This window comes from Callospermophilus lateralis, chromosome 13 (assembly GCF_048772815.1).
Source record: "Callospermophilus lateralis isolate mCalLat2 chromosome 13, mCalLat2.hap1, whole genome shotgun sequence".
Classification (NCBI taxonomy): domain Eukaryota; kingdom Metazoa; phylum Chordata; class Mammalia; order Rodentia; family Sciuridae; genus Callospermophilus; species Callospermophilus lateralis.
In genome coordinates this window covers 57910319-57924937 of record NC_135317.1, presented here as the reverse complement: position 1 = coordinate 57924937, position 14619 = coordinate 57910319, and the positions used below count along the sequence as shown (strand labels likewise).

The following is a 14619-nucleotide window of genomic DNA, read 5'->3' as shown; positions in this document are numbered from 1 at the left end:
AACTTTCTTCCCTGATGATCATTCTCCTTCTTATTCTTATTAAGGAAACCAAAGGAATCTGTACAGAGAGTTATTAGCTACTGGGCAAAATTCATGTTCTCTGCTTTCTGAGTGCACAGCCTGATGATGTTTCCCAGACTTCCCTGCATCTGGCTGTGTAATTGTGTTTCAGCTCGTGGGGCGCGTGCAGTAGTGCTGGGTGTCACCATCAGGCCTGGCCAGTTAAACCCCACGTGGGCTGGAATTGACACCCCTGTTAGCCTTGGAAGCCACAAGGTGAAGATGCCAGAGCCTTTGTCAGCTGGTGTAGAAGAGGAGCACCTAGTTGATCCACTTAGCCTACTGCTATGGCTTGTCCCCCATGGGTTCATGTGTTGCAAGTTTGGTCTCCAGTGTGGTGATGTTGAGAAATGGTGGGACCTTTAAAAGGTGAAGCCTAATGGGAGGTAATAAAGTTATAGGGAGCATTGTACTCGGATGTGATTAATGCTGCTCTTGAGAAATGAATTAATTCCCCCAGAATAAGTTATTATAAAAGCATGAGTCTGGCTCCTCCCTGATCCTGGCTTCCTGTCTCACCAGGTGATTGCTTTTGGAGATACCATGTCATCCACAATGAGATCCTCACCAAAGGCTGAACTGATGGGGCTGTCTAATCTTGGATTCTAAGTGCCCCAAACTGAGCACTTAGAAAAACTTTTTCTTTATACAATATTCAATCTTGGGTATTTTGTTCTAAGAACAAAAATGGATAGGATATCCACCTACTTATTTGATTCTGGACCTGCTTTTCTCTTATCCCTTTTTAGGATTTGTAATTTACATCCTCATTAGTTCTACCTGAGCTGACTTTTCCTTTACGCTTGGATCATGCAATCAATCATGCCTAAGTTTTCTCCAGATTTCTTGAGATTCTCTTCCCATTTCTTGGTACAGAGTCAAACTACCAGACTCCCAGATGACAGTAATCTTTATCTCCCTTTCAGTTTACAACCAGATACTCCCTTATTGAGAGGATTAGATCAAAATGGTCCTCTCTTCCTCATTTTCTCTACTTCCAAAGATGTGGATTTGTCGTTTGGACAAGTATTTAGCAGAAATTTTATTTCAGTTTTAAAAGAGTGAAAATAAAATATCCACAGCCACAATTGCCTGGTACATAGTGAAGATGGATCTTGCTTAACATCCTACTCTGCAACTTAGATAAGTTTGGATGGCTGAGTTTGGCAGAAAAAATGATAGTAAAATAAATGACTCTATAGAATAAAACAAGAATTTGAAATTCTGGAGGCAATACAAAAGAGATGGATAAGGAGGAAAGATGAGAGAATAAAGAGAGAGGCTAGACCATTCCACGTGGGGAATCAGCCTACAAAGACCTTCACGAGGTGGGATAAAGGAGGTCCGGGGTGACTCATTTTGGAGTTGTTCCCCTGAAGGGGCTGACAAAAGCACTGGATAGGGACAGCCCAAGGCTAGTGAGATAGTCTGCACACTAAGTTCGGCAGATGCAAGGGCTCAGAGCCAGATTGGTCAGCAGTGTAAGCCTCTTTCCACCTTCCACTCAGGTCTCCCTCCGAGGACTGGCCAAACTTTTGAGGAGGACTTTAGACTCCCACTGAATGCGGAATAGAAGTTTGAAACAACTTTATCCAGAAAGGTTCCAGATGATATCTGAGCCATTGGTAAAATAATACTACAGATAATATCATAAAATAAAAATTAAGAACTAAGTAGGTAGGTCAGGTTTGTGGTCCCTTAAAATGCAAAGGCCCAAAGAGATTAATGTACCTAAGGGACCTGGTGTAATGACCAGGCTCTGCTCTGTTCTCAGGTTCTTTGGTTTCTTCTTTAATTTCCAGGGAGAGGAAACAGTGGTGCCATGGTAGAGGCAGGGTAGCTCCTCATTCCCTCCCTCCCCAGGCACTAGGCACTCCCAGTCCCTCAAAGGCTTAGTTTTTCCCTTGGGGCCTTGGGGCTTTTCAGTAATTACTTCTATCAATGGTCTGAGCTCAGGGGAATGTATGAAGAAGAAAGGAAGAGGTTTCTACCATCTCATAGACAGACAGATTTTCCCTAGTAAGGGGAGGCATGTAAGAAAAAAGTTTATCAATAAGTTTATCAGTTGTCCTAAAGATATATTATCTGATATCAGAAGGTTTTCTTTGTTCCGATCAAATATTTAGGCACCAGATCAGAATAATGAATCCAAGGTAGAAAGACACAGGGACCAACAGGGCAGCCATATGGAAAAGTTTGTTTATCTGACCCACTGTTCTCCTCTTGTCCAGATAAGGACACATGTTTGTGTGTTGACTGATGAGGACAGGAGGAGGTTTCCTGAGTGCAAAATGCCAGGCAAACCCTGAGATAAAAAGTCATAAATAGACCCAGAGGCTGACCCAGAGCCAGGCTCAGTGTCCTTGGGCTGGTAGGACTTGTAGGCTAGGTCCCAAGAGGCTGGGAGAGGGGCTGGGGATGAGCGGCTGATGTGGAAATTTCCATGAGCTGCCCACCAGCTTTTGGGACACTCCGGACTCCATGTGGCTTGGGGAGAACCTGGGTTATGAAAGAGGTACAAGACGTGGTCCCAGCTCATGAGGAGCTAAGTCCCTGGAGAAAGGAGTCAGAGTGCTTGCCAAGAAAGCAAGTGAACAAACAGGTTTCAAAATCTTAAGCCAAAGTTGAAAATAAGGTCAAGGCATGGAACAGAGCCAGGAAAAGTCAATATCACCTTCCAATTATTAGAACCCTATTTTACCTCCTAAGGAGAATGTTGAAAATACTTCATATTAAGGTAAAAGATAATTTTATTTCTTTAAATACTAACAAATGGATCAAATATTAATGTTTAAAATGCTTTTATTAGTGTATTATAGTTATACATGATAGTTGGGTTCATTTTGACATAATCATAAATGCATGGAATTTAATTTGCTTTATTTCAGTTCCCAGTGCCTCCTCTCTCCCTCTCCTCCTCCCTCCCTTCAACAATATATTAATTTTTAAAAGGAAAAAGTAGTTACAATATATTATCACTTGCCAGAGCCTTAGATACTCTTATTAATTCGAGTTAAAATTACAAAATCATTTTTAACACAAAAATTTTAAAAAAAAGAAAATTGTCAAAAGATGTCTAGAGCTATAGCTTGGTGGCAGAACAATTGTCTAACATGCGCAAGACCCTGAGTTCAATCCTCAGTGCTGAAAAAAAAAATGGCATCAGTTCTTTGGGCAATTTTTACCAAAAAGTTTTAAGTATACAATTTTGTAAAAGCAGAAGTCACAATCCTCCCAGGAATTGAAGGTGTGTGTTCTTCTCTAAGAGGATTCAGATATTGTAAATGTGTGAATGTGGGTGCATACACTTACATACAACACTTGAACCCACAGCACTCACCAAAATGCTGCCTTCTTTCTACAGTTTAGATATAGTTTAAGTGTGTTCCCTAGCATTTATATGTTGGGAGCTTGGTCTCTACTGTGGCGGTGCTGAGAGCTGGTGGGACCTTTAAGAGGAGGGGCTTAATGGGAGGCTCTTAGGTCACTGGGGGAGCCATCCTCAGAAGATATTAAGGTAGCTCTCCTGGGACCCCTGAACTTTTATAAGCCCAACCCCTTACTCCTCAGGCTTCCTGTTTCCATGTGATCATTTCCCACATGCATTTCTGCCACAATCCATCTGTCATTAGACCTTTACCAGAGAACAAACGAATGGGGCCACAGGATCTCAGACTTTCAGCCTCCAAAACTGACGAATACAATTTCCAAGGCACTGGTTAGATTGTGCTTGTCAGCAAGAGAAAACACAAAGAGGCTTTATTGGTTCACATAACTAAACAGTTAAGTGTTAGGGGAGACATCTTATATGTTTTAATCAGGGCTGCAGTTCCATTTCTTTCTCTGACTCTCTCTGCCTGTACTCCTTTGTGGACTAGATTGCCATATGGCTGTGAACAGCAACTTGTGCTCCAATGAGTCTAGGGACAAAGAAGCTATTGCTTCCTGTAGCCACTGCACAGAAATACTGAGCTTCATTCTGATCAGACCATTGCATGTCCTGTGCTAACTGGCTCAGGCTCAAACAACTTTCTTCTTGGTAAGAGGTTGAAAATGGCTTACACCCTGGGTGGGCGGCACCCCCTGGAGCTACCACTCAAACTGATGGTACCTACATAATGGGAAGGAAGAAAAGAGGTATTAAGACATTCACAATGCCTACCATAACTTAGTTGCAGTTGTTTTTAAAAAATTGGTGTATTTATTTATTTAAGAGGTACTTTCTAAGTGTCAGGTACTTTGGGAGACATAAAGACATGAAGTTTGCCAACTATTAGATAAAAAAAAAAAAGACAAGTTGACAACTGCCATACAGTGTTAGGTATAATGTGAAAAAGGCATGCAAATGCTAAAAGAAAGTCTATAAAAGTAAAACCAGATTGCTTCTAGTTGAGGTGATCAGAGAGGCATCATATAAAAGGAACATTGGAATTAGTTCTCAAGGAATGAATTGGATTTCAATGATTGCAGGTGAGAAGGGAGGGCATTTGAGGCAAGGAAGTAACATCCCAGAGGCAGGAAACCAAGGGGAAGTTGGAAAGTTGGCACATACTTGTACTCCCAAGGAGTAGGGAAACTGAGGCAGGATGATCTCAAGATTAAGTCCATCCTTAGCAACTTAGACCCCTGTCTGAAAATGAAAATTAAAAAGAGCTGGGGATGCAGCTCAGTGGTAAAGTGCTCCTGGGTCAAACCTCAGTACCACAAAACAAGGGAGAATTGGACAAAGGTGGCATCCCTTAGCACAAGTTCTAGAAGTTGTTGCTAGAATGAACCACGTCAGGTTGCAAGATAATGGAGTCTTTATTTTTCCCCATGAAAATTGACTTAGGCCCCCATTTGCCTGATTAGCAGAAAGCTCAGTCTGTTCCTTCATGGGGCTCCTGCACCTTCAATTTTTCCCAGATCCAAATTGTACACAAAGTAGAGACTGGAATCAGTCTGACTTTCACTTGCAGCAGAGGCCATTGGTCCTTTCAGTCTACGGGCTGACACAAGTCCCCAGGTCTCTGTGGTTCCTCAGGGAGGATGATTCCACTTGCTTCTAGTGTGTTCCTCATCCATGGTGGTTCAGAGCTCTGATCTGAGAACTCTACCCTTCAGGTAAATTCCCAGTCCCCCCAACCACTGAGTCACTAGGGACTCTGGGTAACAGGTAGTTTGGGATATCCTGTGTTTGTAGAACTCCTATCTTTTCCTGGGATCCACAGCACTAGGAGGCAGGGAGATCCCCTTCCCCAAACAATACCACAACCCGCCTTCCCTTCTGTGGACTTGCCCTTGCCACCCTTTCCTGGATCCTCACACACACTTGAGGTTCTTGGGGTGAGGGCACCTACCCCAAGTGCCTTACCATGACCAGGGGCTGTCAGATGCCTTTCTCATTGACTCAAAGAAAGAAAAGAAAACCCAAAGTTCAACACCAGAGTGACATTCTGCTCTTGAACTCGTAGGTTCATGCCTCTTAATCTTTTCCAGGATCGCTTACTTCACCCACGGGAGCCAGCCCTCCTGCATTCTTTTACTGCAAGTTCACATTGACGTTTAACCTCCTTGGATATTGGCAAAACTTGTGTCCTTAATCAGTCTTCACATATACGTTGACCTCTTTTTTCCTTGCAGCTAGTCTGACCCTGCCTTGATGGTTTTTCTGCCCACAGAAGGCCCTGACTAAGCCCCACTGTGTTTCATACACATAGCACCTCTCTTTTCTAAACTGCCCTGCCCAACCTTTCTCTTGTACCCTGGCTCTGAATATCTCACAAAAAAGTGGGCAAGAGAGGCTGGGATTGTGGCTCAGCAGTAGAGCGCTCACCCAGCACAGGCGGGACCCAGGTTTGATTCTCAGCACCACGTAAAAATAAAGGCATTGTGTTGTGTCCATTTACACCTAAAAAATAAATATTAAAAAAAAAAGTGGGCAAGAGATAGACACAGAATTGGGCTCAGCTTAAGGTTTCCAGCCTATAGAATGTCTGCTGCTTTTCTAGCTTGTAAATTTTAGGCCCAAATCTGGAAATTACTTCAAAAATTATGTTAAAGCAAATAAAGCTCTTTTTAAAAAGTATCCCATGACTGTCTGAAGGAGAACAAAGTGAAACATGTATTCAAAACTGGGATGGCTTCCCCTACACCCTGCAGAATTGAAAGATGTGAGAATGAATCATAGGCTCTTTTCAATTCAATTGCTCCTTCCTAATTCATGTCATATAATCAGTTATTTTCCCTTCACAAAATCCACATCGAGTCAGAACAGTTGCCTGTGGTGAGTGGATGGTGCTTGAAAAGAGGAACATAAAGGAACTTTTTGGAGGCATAGAATTTCTCTTTCCCATTAACCCCCAAGCTGGGGATAGAACTCAAGGCCTCACGTATGCTGGGCAAGTACTCCACCACTGTGCTACATCCCCAGAATGACTACAGACCAATTGGTGTTGGTTACATGATGTTTTTATTTGTAAAAATGTATGCATTATAGACTGAAGATCTGTGCATTTTGCTGTATGTAAATTATATCTCAATGTAAACACAGAAAATTTAAACCAATGATTCTGACACATGTGGCTAATGTCCTTCTGCTACAGCATATTGAAAATAAATTATTCTGAAAGAAAAAAGCAATAGACTCCTGAGATGGCAGACAGGCTCCATGCACAGGGTAAGTAAACAGGAAGAGAAACCACAGGTCTTGTTAATGGGCTCAGCTGGGATGTTTCCAGTTGTGGGAGCTGAGCCTCTTCTGTAATGTGCTTAATCACTTCTAATTGTACAGTCAGCTAATTACAGTAATTAGTCTTGCCTTGGTTCAACAGGGTTGGGAATTCCTTTACATCATTCTCTTAAGGATGGGGTTGGATCTTCCTTAAGTTTGGTTGTCTTCTTCAAATTGTGGCATGTGAACTCCTAGGGTCCCTGACATGATCTGTTGGCCTTGCATTTTCGGCACTGAGTGCTTGGGGATGGGTGACTAATCTTGGAGCCAGTGAGTCATATGTCTCAGGCCTGAGCACAGTGGGAGCACTTGGGCTCGATCCTGGCACCCCTCTCGGTTCACCAACCCAGCCCCACTTAGGTCCAAATTAATCATATTTTGAAAATAGGATTATTCACTACAGCACTGTTTGTAATAGCAAAAGAATAGAAACAGTCTGCCTGCCAGGAGACTGGTAAAGTAAATTAGGATTCATCCATATACTGCAACACTGAGAAAAAATGATGAGGATGCTTTTTTGCACTGATTTGGAAAGAGCTTCAAGCTGGTATTGTTAAATGAAAAAAGAAGAACGGACACATAATATGGCCATGGCTATAAAAGGAGTGTAGATTTGTATTTGCTTGTACCTGTATAAGAACACTTTGAAAAAGATACTTAGCAGTGGTCATGTTGTATGGAAGGGTATGGATGTGGGGGATTTGGGGCTGAGAAGTGGATAGGAGACAAATGAAATTCAGGGGAGATTTTACATTGCAAACCTTTTAAAAATAGATTTTAAAAAAAATAATCAAGTGAATGTATTATCTGATGAAAGATTGAAATCAAATCAATTAATTAAAATGTTCAAAAGGGTTTTTTTTTTTTTCTTTTTTAAGTAGGAAAAAGTGTTAAGGGAAGGGGGAGTTCTATGATCCCTCAATCTGGCATTGCCCAAACAGTGATTGTGAAGGTAGAATGGGAAATTCTTCTATATTTAAAACAGTGATGGAAGCTGGGTATTTTGTTTGTTTATTTGGTGCGGGGGATGGAACCCATGGTCTCCTTTATGCCAGGTAAGTTCTCTACCAAACCCTAGTCCTAGAATCTGTTGTGTGTGTGTGTGTGTGTGTGTGTGTGTCTGTTTGGTACTGGGAATTGAACCCAGGGACAATTTATCACTGAGCACATCTCCAGCCCTTTTTATTTTTTTGATTTTGAGACAGGGTCTCACTCAATTGCTTAGGGAATTGTTAAGTTGCTGTGACTCTGATCTTGAACTTGTAATACTTCTGCCTCAAGGCTCCTGAGTCCCTGGGATTACAGGCATGGGCCACCATGCCCAGCTTAGAATCTGTTTTAATTCCTACTTTGTTATACTACTTTATTTACTCAGCAAATAAAAGAGCTATTAAACAATTACTCTCTGATGACAGCCCCTGGGGTTTGGGCTGGGCACACCAGGCAGCCATGGACAGCAGGTGTCCAGGTCATGACTCCGTTACTCAGCATCTTCCTGCTTGGAAACAAATCCTCCTGTGCTGGTGGCTCTGCTCACTATGCAGTTGTAACTTGTTTTATTCTTAACTATGTGTTAAGCAATACCCCGAAGGGTCCAGGAATCAAAAGGAATACTGACATTGTTCACAACTAGGTAATGTGGTACATGAAAATTATAAATTGTAAAAGTACCTCAGGAGTTTTCTCTAGATTTGAAAGTTATGATCTTTCAACTTCTATGGAAAAATCAAGCTGTTCTACTTTAAATATAATCTGAAAGAGAAAATATTTCAAGCAGCACATAATAAATTGGTTTACCAAATATTATGCACTGAGATTATACTTTGACTTATTTAGAAATAAAAGAAGAAATTATTGAAGTAAACTAGTTGATTTTAGACACGTATAATGTGAAAATCCTGCATTCCTTATAACTATGTATTAGTAACACAAGGGTTATCTAAAGGCACTTGAAGCATGATAGCTAATGAATCAGATGAAGTTATGGAGAATATTGATCCTTTTTAAATTTAACTTTTAAATTTCAACATATGTAAGTTATTTTCATGTGTATGCATGTTAATTTAGTAAAATATAGATAGTAATACAATGTCTTTCTGAATACATATATATTATAATATGGATTTATTTATTAAGGAAAAAAAACTAAAATTATACAAAGTGTACTATGTTACAGGTACCATCTTAAGCACTTTGCAAAAAGTTACTTGTTTAATTCTCAACAGTCCTGTTAGACATAGGTATTACTGTTATAGAGACAGAAACTGAGGAACAGAAAATTTAAGTTGGCCAGGGCCAGTTGGTAATTAGCAGAGCTGTGATTCTAACCCAGAGTGTATCACTCCATTCTCCATGTTCTTAACCATAGTGTTTATTGAGCACTGTTTGCCAGTGACTGTTCTAGGCTCAGAGGATTTAGTCTTGAACCAAAATAATAGTTTTTGCTCTCATTGGAAGAGACATGTGATAAACAAGTAGATAATACATTAGGTAATGAAAAATAAACTAAATAAGGGAGTGGGGAGTTGTTTTAAGACCAGAATAAGGGGGGCTGGGGATGTGGCTCAAGCGGTAGTGCGCTCGCCTGGCATGCGTGCGGCCTGGGTTCGATCCTCAGCACCACATACAAAGATGTTGTGTCCGCCGAAAACTGAAAAATAAATATTAAAAATTCTCTCTCTCTCTAAAAAAAAAAAAAAAGACCAGAATAAGGGACCCAGATGGGCCCTGTTTCAGTAGGATGATAAGGTGACATTTTGTGATGTACCTATACAAAGTGTGAGTGAGCCATGAGGACATCTGAGGGAAGAGCAAGTGCACAATCTTTGAGCTGCGGCTCTTATTGACATGTTAGAACATTGCCAGGAGGTTTTTCTTGGTGGAATAAAGTGGGAGAGGGAGGCAGCATTTGAAAAATAACACCTGGAAGACACCTGGATAAGGTCATGTTGTCTTATGGAGCAATGTAAAAATTTCGCCTTTTATTCTGAGTAAGATGAGAAGTCAGCACTGGGGTGTGAGTTTAGAAATGCCATGATCTGACTTTTGCTTTAAAACAAAGGATCACTGTAGGAAGATGTGTGGGAACAGACTACTTAGTTGACTATTGAAATAATTCAGATGGTAGATGATGTTGACATATCCTAGGGCAGTGGTGATGCTGACTCAGGAGGCATTTGAAGATGGATTGGAAGAAGTTGCCCACAGATTTGATGTGAGGTATGACAGAACAGAGGAGTCAAGGAGGATGCAAAGGTTTTGGTCTGAGTAATGGAAAAAATGACTGGTTCTTAGAAGGAAAAGCAGGAGAGTATAATGTCCCAGAGGCCAAGTGAAATAGCCGTATCAATAAAGAAAAGGGATGATGTCAGTGCAAATGGCAAATTCTTTGAAAAATTCTGTCCTCCACAAAAACAATGAGGAAACTGGCAAAAATGGTGAGAACATACATTTTTTTAAAATTCTGCAAACTCACCACAGTCTTTGCAGCCGTGTGGAAAGAACTGATGGAATAAAAATGGCTGAATCTCAGTAACAACAGTAAGCTTTGCAGTGTTTCAGCTTGCTCTAGTCTTGTGCCTCTCTTTTCAGATATGTGGTAGCCTCAGAAAATAAGTCTGCATTCCTAGTACCGCTTGGCTGCCACTGGAGGGAGCAGAATAGAGCTGAAAAATCTTTCTCATTCTCAGAAAATTGTCATTATTTTACCTGTGTGGTGGTGGTTCCCTGGGAGATCTGTTACAAAGATGCCTCTATTTGACATGGCTTAAGCTCCCACATTGTGAAAAGCTGAGAAACTGATGTGACTCCATTTTTGAGAAACCATCTTCTACCTCAAGGCCTGTCCTAAGGGGGCATGACCCTTGTCCTGGGAAAAACCCACAGAGCACTCCTGGGCACATACCCACCCTGCTGAGTTGTTTGTCTGCAAATAACAGGAGAGATCTGTGGAGCCAGGTGTCCCGGACTCAGTTAGGCTAGGTGAGGACCCATAGCAACCCCCTAGCAACCTCCAATCAGCATGAGACAGGGAAAATACCTGGGATGCCGGATGACCCCCAGTAGTTTATGGTGGTTGATAACATGTTGGGAAACCTTGTAGTTTAGCACATACACCCCTCGTGGCCTAAACCAATCATTTCAAAGGAATCCCCCTGTTGTACTAACCAATCACCCCTACCTGCCTGTGAATGTGCTAATCAATGTTAAGAGTTGTTTGATTTTCCCGTGGTATGGAATGATTTGCTATGTGATGTTGTGACGCATAGAGTATCCTCCCCAAACCCATAAAATCTCCCTGAACAAAGGACCGGGACTCACTCCCTGGGACCACTGCATTGGGAACAGTTGTGAGTCTAGGCTGGAGCTTGCAATAAAGACTCTTGTGTGATTGCATCAGATTCAGCTCCTGGAGTTCTACTGGGGTCCCATGAATCTGGCATTAAAAAGCCTTTTTCCAAGGTAGAATTTATGGAAAAAAATATTACAGGTATGAGTTTTAACTCTGCAGCTGCCTGTGGTAGTGGAGAACAGTTGGGGTAAACAATAGACTAACCAAAGACTTTAAATGAATTGGTGGGAAATGAGATGTCCACATGTTCAGGAAAGACCTGAAGAGGCCTTAGGAGCTCACTTTTGAATGACCTCGAGATTCTTTTCAAGCTGAAAGTTAGCTTAAGGCAGAGCTGTCAACTGGCTGGCTGAGTGTTGAAGTCATGCCCCAAGGCACACACAGAGACTGAACTGGTTGATTTATTGGTTCCAGGCATTTAAGGAAATCTGTGTCTTATCATTAGCTGAGTATTAGGGTGAGTATAGATTTCGGTGGTCCCATCAACAAAACATACAGGCTTTACAATTTAATTTAGAAAAGTCATTAAACAAAGAAGAATTATAACAAGTAGCAACTATAGACCCTGGGAAGGGAGAAAAATATGATTTCCATAGATGTCACATTATTTAATATGTCCAATTTTCAGCAAAAATTATAACATGTAAATATACCAAAAAGTGTGACATATACCCAAGATAAAAAAAATGAATTAATAGAGACATAAACAATGTTCCAGACATTGGACTCACTGGACAAAGACTTTAAATCAGCTGTTTTAAATATATTCAAAGAGCTAAATGAAGCTAAAGAAAATTAAAGTCTGAGAATAATGTCTCACAAACTGGGATTACTAATAAAAACCATAGAAATTATAAAAATAATTACAAATGTTTTGGAGTTGTAAAATACAGTTATCAAAATGAAAAATTCACTAGTGGGGCTCAACAGTACATTTGAGCAGGCTGGAGAAAAAAAATCAGAACAATTGAAAACAGGTCAATTATTAAAGAAACAGAGGGAAAAGAATGAAGAAAAATGAATAAGGCCTCAGAAGTCTGAGTACAACATACCTATAATGTGAATCCCAGAAGGAGAAAAAGGTATAAAAAGAATATTTGAAGAGGGCTTAGGGGTAGAAATACTTGCCCAGAATGCATGAGACCCTGTGTTTGATCCCTAGCAGTCACACACAAACACACACACACACACACACACACACACACACACACAATTTATTTGAAGAAATAATGGCAGAGATCTTCCCAATTTTGATGAAAACATTAATCTTCTTGTTTAAGAAGTACATACCTCCAAATAAAGTAAACCCAGACTGCTCTACAACTAGACAACATCATAATCAAGACTGTCAAAAGAGGAGGCTAGAAGGCTGTGACATGACATATTTAAAGTGAAAAAAAAAAACAAAATGTCAACTAAGCATTCTATATCCAGAAGAACCATACTTCAGAAATGAAGGAGAAATTAAGACATTCCCATATAAACAAAAGTTGAGAGAATTAATCACTAACATATCTTCCCTATAAGATATAAAGGATGCCCCCAGGCTTAAATGAAACAGCAACTAAAATTCCATATGAAACAAAGGAGTTTGGTAAAGGAAACTTCATAGGTTGAATATAAAAGGCAGTATAAATAGATATTTTCTTTATATATATTTTTACCTATCTCTTTTTAAAAATAACTACATAAACTGAGCACGGTGGTGCATACCCATAATCCTAGCAGCTGGAGTGGCTGAGGCAGGAGGATTTCAAGTTCAAAGCCAGCCTCAGCAATGGCAAGGCACAAGCAACTCAGTGAGACCCTGCCTGTAAATAAAATACAAAAAAGGGCTGGGGATGTGGTTCAGTGGTCCAGTGCCCCTGGGTTCAATCCCTGGTACCAATAAAAATAATAATAATAACTACATAAGACAATAATTATAAACTTATGGTGTTGGGCAAACAATGAATAAAAATGAGTTTGTGTGACATTACAAAAGAGGGTAGAGAATGGAGCTATAGAAGAGTGAAGTTTTAATGCCTTATTGAAATTAAGTTAGTGTCAATCCAAACTATAATGCTATGTTAATTAATGAGAAAGAAGGAAGGAGTGATGAACTGTGATGGTCTCTGCTTCCTAGTGTGACGGCCTGAGCTGCTTTCTTCTGCCATGATGTTCTGCCTCACTTCTCTCACAGAGCAATGGAGTCAGCTGTCTGTGGACTGACACCTCTGAAACCTTGTAAGAACCATAATGTATGTGCTCAGTCATGCCCATCTTCAGGGAGTGTACAGTCTTGTGGGGAAAATATGTGAAAGCAATGATTGTACTTTTGAATGCTGATGCCTGTATAATAGGATGGCATACTTTATTTCCCATAGGAGATGGGAGCAATCAAGAAGACCTCACAGAATTCCCATTGTTCTGGTTCTGAAGCAATTATTTGACAAGGACACGGGAAACCATAAAGGAGAAGCTCAGCTAATAACAATATAAAGACACTTCTGATAAATAGTCAGAAACAGAATCAAGGGTGATTTAGGTTGCTTTAATCACTCTGTATGGATTTTTGAATTGTATTAATGATGATCACATTTGTGTTCCATTCAAAGGTTCATGTTATATAGGTAAGTGCTGGCCAAGAATGTATAACATTAAAGTCAAAATAATGAAAGTACACAGATTATATATTCTACTTCTTTTTATATTATTTATAATTGGCCATGCAATTATATTTTTAATGTTTTAGGAACTGCTTCAAGTATGTGAAATCTAAAAGATAAAACTCAGGTAAATAAATACTGCTTTTCTTATCAGGTGATAAATCAAAAGGAACAGATCAAAATCGATAATATTATTTTTAAAATATTGGTGATAGTTTAAGACCTGAAAATTGACCATTTGATTTGGCAACATGAAAGTCACCAGTGAGCAGTTTTAGGGGGATGATAGAGGCAAAAGCTGTTGTAGCTTTTCATTACTGTGACAAAATACTTGATATGATCAATTTCAGAGGAGGAAAGCTTTATTTTGGCTCATAGTTTTTGATGGTTTCAGTTCATGGTCAGCGGGCTCCCTTGCTAGCTCATGGAGACAGCAGATGGCAGGGGAAATTGCTTACCTCATGGCAGCTGGGAAGGAGGGAGAGAGAGAAGTAGAGGGAGAGGAAGAGGAAGAACGAGAAGGAAAAGGAGGAAGTGGCTAGGGTCCAGGTATATCCTTCATGGACACACTCAGATGACCTAACTTCCTCCTGCTAGGTCTTACCTCTTGAAAGTACCACCACCTGCCAATAGTGCTACAGGTTGGGGACCAAGCCCTCAACATGTGGGCCTTTGGGGGACATTTTAGATCCAAACAATAGCAGCCTGGCTAGATTTTGAAAGGATCAGAGAAAAGGAAGTGGAGACAATGAATATAGATAATTCTTCCAGGAGTTTGTTAAAAACGGCAGTAGAGAAATGCAGGTAAGTGAAGAGTAAGAGATATTTCAAGACACTTGTGTGTTGAT

At 40.4% G+C, this 14619-nt stretch overlaps 1 long non-coding RNA gene across 1 annotated transcript; it reads left to right on the top strand.

Moving 5' to 3' along the window:
- The first annotated feature begins 2477 nt into the window (after window positions 1-2477).
- On the top strand, window positions 2478-13730 carry LOC143379617 (uncharacterized). The gene is made up of 4 exons (XR_013088489.1): window positions 2478-2797; window positions 6645-6718; window positions 13249-13349; window positions 13490-13730. It is a non-coding gene; the product is annotated as an uncharacterized LOC143379617 (long non-coding RNA).
- The last annotated feature ends 889 nt before the right edge of the window (window positions 13731-14619 follow it).